Below are 6,554 nucleotides of genomic sequence, written 5' to 3'. Positions count from 1 at the left end.
AAACAGCAGAAGCAAGCCAGAGAGACACTGAAGATACAGGAGAATACAGAGTGTTACCAGAAATGAAAAAGACTTTGTAGTCACCGCTGTGAAGACCTAAATAGGATGGGGTAAGGGATGTGGGCAGGATGGGGTACTGCAGTGCAGAGGGCTAGCTATAGTGCGCCCCCCCCCCCCACACACACACACACACACTCACACAAAAATTAACTTCTGGCTATGCCCCATGATGGGAGTGAAAGGGTTAACATTTAATATGAACGTGGACTGAAAGAGAAGTGGCAGCCTGAAGCTGAGATCATGCTTAAGACCAATAGTCAGTACAGAAGCTAATACAAAAGTGACTATTAACACCAGTAAAGCAATTCAAATAAATCACATCAATTCTTCATGAGCTTTGACCCAATTCAGTTCATTTATTCCAGGATTAACTGAGAAATAAAGAAACATAATCTAACTCTTCAAGGGAGCTCATGCTGTGCAGATTCTGCTCCTTTCTGTAATTCTCTGACAAATGTTGGTAACCCTGTAAATTACTGACTACATTTTGTTAACTCTATCACTGCTGCAGGGTTAGGTGCATAAGTTCTCACGCTCACTACCAAGGCATTTGCTGGCCAAAATGACGCCGTGGGCAAAGGTTGCTTTCGGTGCCCCCTTTCCTTTTGGACTCATGTGCCTGTAAACTCACACACCGACTCAAAAGGACGATGTGGTGCCCCCCTCCTGCCATCCCTAATTTCTCCAGCTTGGTGTCCAGGGTGGTTGGCCCTTCTTGCCCGTCCATTGCAATGACCCTGCTCACTACAGGTGTCCTAAAATGTCCTTTGGGATTTTAGTTAATTATGACCTCTTTTATAGGTCCAACCGAGGAAGGGAACTATGTGGTCTGGAAAACGCATCTACTATAATTGCTTTTGACTATTCTTATGTTTCTCTAATAGAAGCTGTCACAATGATTAAGATTCCTGTTTTCTCTAGCCAATATGGCTGCCGGATCTTGTACTGCAAAATGTCCCTGAAAGCAGAAAAAGAGGCGAGCAAGCAGAAGAGCAAGCCGTGCTGATTTACAGCACGGCGAGGGTAACAGAGGAAAAGCGCGCGAGCAGCAGCAGTGATGGGGGAAGGGAAGTTTTAATGTTAGGGCGGGAAGAAACATAGAGTAGGGGAGGGGAAAGCTCAGGAATTAATGCGAGTTTGAATTAGTAACAGGGACCGGTGGGTAAAGTGACTTCAGAGGAGCAACGGGCCAGTTTGTCAAGGGAAGCAAGGAGGCAGGAAGGCGAATTTTGTGCTGTGATTCAGGTGGCTGGGTACAGTTTACGCTGTTGTTCAGGCTCATCTGGGGGCAGAGCAGGCAGTTAGCATGTGGAGGCTAGGTGAGAGGAAAAGTTTGCCAGTCAGTCAGGGGAGGGCGGGTCCCAAAACAGAGGGACGGGCTCTGCCTGTGGCTGGGACCCTTACCCCTCATGCTCCCGGGGTACCACCGGCTACCCCTCCTCTGGTTCAAGAGAGAGTACATGCAGTAGTTAGCTCCGGGGAAAGTGGACCGGAGGCCGAGCCCGAACCGATATGCAACCATGTCCCGGGTGAGGTTAGCCCCCCCTGCCCCCCCCTGGCCCACTGATAGTGGATCCACCTTTGCCTGAAGGAGTTCTAGGCAGGGAAGGACCAGTTGCAGAGACTGATAGAGAGGAGCGGGTGGCGCCGGTGTCTCCTATCGAGGACCAGAGCAGCTATCCTCTGTCGAGTGCATGACCTGAGGCCACTGGTCAGACGCGAGGCCATCAGGGTCGACCCAGGATTGGAGGCAGAAGAGCAAGTAGCGCCAGCTGCCTTATATTGCGAGGATTAGGTTTTGAGATGGACAAGAGCGGCATATTGGGAGAAGGCCAAGGTCGGAGAAGAGCACGAGGAGCAGCTGCCGTGAGAAGTCAGGAGGGGCAGGCACGTGACGGTCGTGAGCACATGCAGGCGTGCGGTGAGTGTGGCTGCATGCGCTTGGGAAAGGAGGGGTTAGGGGAAGGCAGGAGGGATGAAGGCTACGGGTGGGGGGGGGGGGTGCTGAACACGCGGCACGGAGACAAGGATTCGGGGGTCGGCAGGAATGGAAGACATGTACCTTAAATGAGGACGGGGAAGGGGTAAGGGCACAGATGGTTTCAAAAGTGGGAGGTGGGTCGGGCAAGAGCACAGGGAAGCCGGGGCACAATGTTACCAGCAGAGCTGATACTGGGGATAGTGTGTTTTCTTTTGCAGACAGTGGGGGAGAAGTGAGATGGAGAACATCATACTCTGAGGAGCGATGGGTAAAGGACACGGTTTACCCCATGGTGGATGGTCCGGTAGTGGGACGAGCCAACAGACCAAGGGGAGAAGCGGCGAAGGCTCGCATTTGGGGAGAGGAGGAAGGTAACGGACACAAAGGGGTCCAAGAGCAGGTGGTTAGATCTAAGCTCAAGACACGCTGGCATGTCAGTAGCTCAAACGATACTGATAGTAGTTCTTCAGACTCCTCTTCGTCGTCATCCAGCGCAGGCAGGAGGGAGAGAGAAAGAGGAATGGGGCCGGCTCAGGATATGGGGCATCCAGCATTGGCTTCTTTGACCGAGCTTTGGGAAGGGGTGCCGGGTAAGATACGGAAGCGAATAAAGAAACGTAAGTACGTTAATATCTTTAGTTTGGTGGCGAGCAGAAGAGGGGGGAGGAAGAGGAAGTGTAAAGGAAGCAAGAAAAAGAAGGGGATTGAGGCTGGTGTCAGAGTACCAAAAAACCTCTTGAATTGGATGAGAGGATTTTTACATTTAGCCAGCGTGGTCAGTCATTACAGACCAGACCAACATGGGGCTTTACTGGTGTATTGTGATAGTATCTTGGGGGCATTCCGGGAGTATGAAGGATGGGCGTGGTTCAATTATGATGAGCGATTCAGAGAAAAGGTGGCGGATAACAAGTTTATGTCGTGGGGTACGCAGGTGACAAACAAAAGCGCCATGGTAGTTAAGGCCAGTTTGGGAGGTTCAGGAGTCATGGGGGACACACTGACCAGATGGGGAGGTGCAGGGGGTGGGGACGCAGCAACGTGAGCTGGGGGGATGGCAGGGAAAGAAAGCAAAGCAGTGACACCCAAAGGTACGTATGTTGGAGATTCAACCGCGCCACCTCTTTATTCCCGGAGTGTAAGTTTAGGCATGCATGGGCGAATTGCAATGGGGCGCATCCCAGCGTGAAGTGCGCACAGACAGGAGGTAAGACAGGGCAAAAACCCGGCAAACAGCAGTAAGAGGGATGAGTTATAGGGAGGGGTTCACCCCCAGGAAAAAAAAATGAAATAAAAAAATAAATACATTTAAAATACATAAATAATAAATAAATAAATTGTATAACTAAATAAATAATTAAGGAGTGATGTGTAAGAGAGAAATGGAGAAGAGTGTAGAAAGTCATATGATTTTCCTCGTCAGATGTCGAGTTGGTAGGAGGAAGAGCGGGGATGGATTCGTGGACAGGCGCCTATCAAGACGAAGAATGGGAACTCATCCGAGAATCTGTAGCCCCGAGTACTTGGACTTCCTATTCAAAAGGGTACACAGTAGTGGCAGAATTTTTGGGTACCAGAGGTTGGGGTGGGGGTCGGTTCAGGAGCAATGGCTAGTTGATTTTGTGCTAGGGTCAAAAGCGGGGGGATGGACGGTGGCCACAACTCGCTTGCATTTAATTGGGTTCTCTTTCTTTCAAAAGTTACGTGGTTGGGGTAACCCGATGTCTAGTTTTCGGTTGCGCAAGTTTTTAGGGGGTTGGCAAAAAAGGTTGGGCAGGCAGAGAGACAAACGGTTACCTATTCGGTATCATGACTTGGTTAGATTAACTGAGCGGTTACCACAGGTCTACTGGTCTACTTACGAGGCGGTTTTATTCGGTGTGGCATTTTCATGGGCGTTCTTTGGAGCTCTGCGAGTTAGTGAGTTAGTGGCTAGGTCAGGAACAGATAAGGGTTCCCCGGAGATCAGGTATGATTGCATTGACATCGGGGAGCGGGAAGTGTTGATCTTCCTTCCAAGATCTAAGACAGATCAAAAGGGGAAAGGCACTACCATAAAGCTATTACCAGCAGCGAGCGGCCTCGTTTGCCCAGTGCGCTCTGCATGGCGGTATTTGCAGTTAAGACCAGCCATTGGGGGGGCCTTTTTAGTGCATGAGAATGGTTTGGCATTGACCAAGTATCATTTTGCTCAGGTGCTCAGAGTGGTGATTGCAGCTGATGGAAGAGATGTGAATAGATATAGTTCCCACTCTTTCAGGATAGGGGCAGTGATGTCGGCGACGGAGGCCGGATTCCCGGACGTGGGGATAAAAAGTATAGGACGATGGAAATCAAAACTTTTCAGGGATTATATCAGATCAGATCCATAAAAAAAACAAACAAAAAAACAGCCAAGGAAACAGAGAGCCGGGGGATTTGGTATCTCAGGGAGGGGGGGAAGGGAGGAGGAGGGTAGGTGGAAGATGTGGATATTAATGCATTATTTCTTTTGCAGAAGCTGGGGGGAGGTTGAGCGGTCACAAATGTGCCTGGATCATGGGCCATTCCTACGTGCATCGAGTGCAAAGAAGGGCCATGAAAAGACCATATGGGGACCATCTGGAGTTGGAACGCCTAGGATGGCAATTAGCATGGTTCAGTCGAAGAGGCATGGAATGGGACGAGCTGCTGCCATTCATAAGCGAACGAATGGACATGTGGGGCATTCCGGACATATTCATTGTTCACTTAGGAGGCAATGATGTTGGAAAAAAAACGTGTAGAAATTTGTTGACATGTATTAAGAAAGACTTATCGCAAATTTGGGCAAGATGGCCTTCAATAAGATTGGGATGGTCTGATATTATTATCCGTCTGAGTAACGCTGAGGAGACGGTTTGGAAGACTGGGGTTAAAAAGCTAAACAAGCAAATGGGTAGATGGATGGAATGGGAAGGAGGGTTCTGGATTAGGCATACTTGGGCTGGGAGTGGAGAAGCAGGTCTCTTTAATGGAGATGGTGTCCATTTATCCGAAATTGGAATGGATCTCTTTAATCACACCATCCAAGAAGGTTTAGAGAAGGAGATCAGCAGCAGAGGATAGTTGGCCGCAGTGGGGGAAACAAGTCATAAGCGACTTGTTTTGTGGCGGATAACCCGAGCCCAGCGTTACGGTTGTTAAAAGGGGAATGGGGGCGGGGGTTGGAGGAGGGGTTAAGGCCCTGCATAGCTGTGGGGGCTGCTACGCGGGAAGACCGGCGAACCGTGGGGCCAAGGTTCACAGTGCAAGCTTGCTCACGCTGGCACGAGGCGGAGCCGGTGGAAAAGGGGGAGGGTATCTCCACCATTGAGGTTTAAGGTGGTGGAGGCCCGGGGGGGGGGTGGAGTTGGAGGAAGTGGGGGGGGGGGGGTTTCAGATTAAAAGGGGTTATTATTCAATATTTGTAAGGGCTCGGGTTCTGGTTGTAATAAACTGCGGCCAATTTTAAATGGCACCCAAGAGTTGAGTTTTATGTGGGGACACTGGGGGAGGGGGATGAGAGCTGCTGATGAGAGCGCAATGTCTTTCCTCCTGCTGTTAGCTAAGAATCATCACTGGAACCTGTACTGCAAAGTACCTGAAAAAGTACAAGAGAATTGGAGAACGCAAACTGAAATATGCTAGTCCATTATTATGAACAGGGCAAGTTTAAACAAGTCCAGATAAGTAGAAATGCACAAGGAGTCCAATTCTGTAAGCAGAATTAATGTTACCTAACTGGAACTGAAAGGAGTTGTTATATGCACATTCTAGATAGAAGCTTAACAAATAAAGGATGTGATTTACAAATATTTTTCCTTGGGCACAAATTGGAAAGAAAATATCTTGGAATCTAAAGGAAATATTAATGAAGTCTTATAATGAGATGCTTTAGTACTCAGTTGTGCCTCAAAGATTCTAGTTTAAATATTAGATTGTTTGGTTTTTTTTTCCTTACAATTTAATCATTAGTGTTATTGCAGTCTTAGTACTGTTATGATTTTTGTAATAAACAACAGACCCTTAAAAAAACAACAACACATGTGGCTACCAAGCTCTGAGCTAGGAAATACTATACCAAAGCCTAAAAAAACATGTTTTAGGGGCCTATATACTAATAGGCATCATCATTAACACCCATTAAAGCAGGTTTTAGCTAACATCCATAAACTATAGGAATTAGCATGCACTATTTGCACACATTAGCGTTTAAGATGATTCTTCCCCTTCCCCCATAAGAACAGTAACACACATGCAAATTATATAAAAAAAAAATATCAAATGACATCGTTGGACATTAATACTGGATGTACTTTCCAGCATTAATCCCTATAATGATTAATGCAGATGACCTAGCACAGGAGTTAATTACATCTCAGGAAGTTTATATGGGCTTAGGGTTGCCAACTTTAAAATATTAAAAAAAAAAATAGCCAGCCCCCCCTCTCTAACATTATCTTTCCCTCTCCTTCATAGTCCCCTCCTCTTCCCTCATGGGCATTTTCTTGTG

General features: G+C 47.8%; 1 long non-coding RNA gene across 1 annotated transcript; it reads left to right on the top strand.

Annotated features, from left to right (window-relative positions):
- Positions 1-2,239: 2,239 nt before the first annotated feature.
- On the top strand, positions 2,240-5,203 carry LOC115088595. Its single transcript, XR_003855806.1, has 3 exons — positions 2,240-2,412; positions 3,465-3,585; positions 4,539-5,203. It is a non-coding gene; the product is annotated as an uncharacterized LOC115088595 (long non-coding RNA).
- Positions 5,204-6,554: the final 1,351 nt, after the last annotated feature.

Source organism: Rhinatrema bivittatum, chromosome 3 (genome assembly GCF_901001135.1).
Source record: "Rhinatrema bivittatum chromosome 3, aRhiBiv1.1, whole genome shotgun sequence".
NCBI classification, from domain to species: Eukaryota; Metazoa; Chordata; class Amphibia; order Gymnophiona; family Rhinatrematidae; genus Rhinatrema; species Rhinatrema bivittatum.
This window is presented reverse-complemented; position numbering and strand designations above follow the sequence as displayed.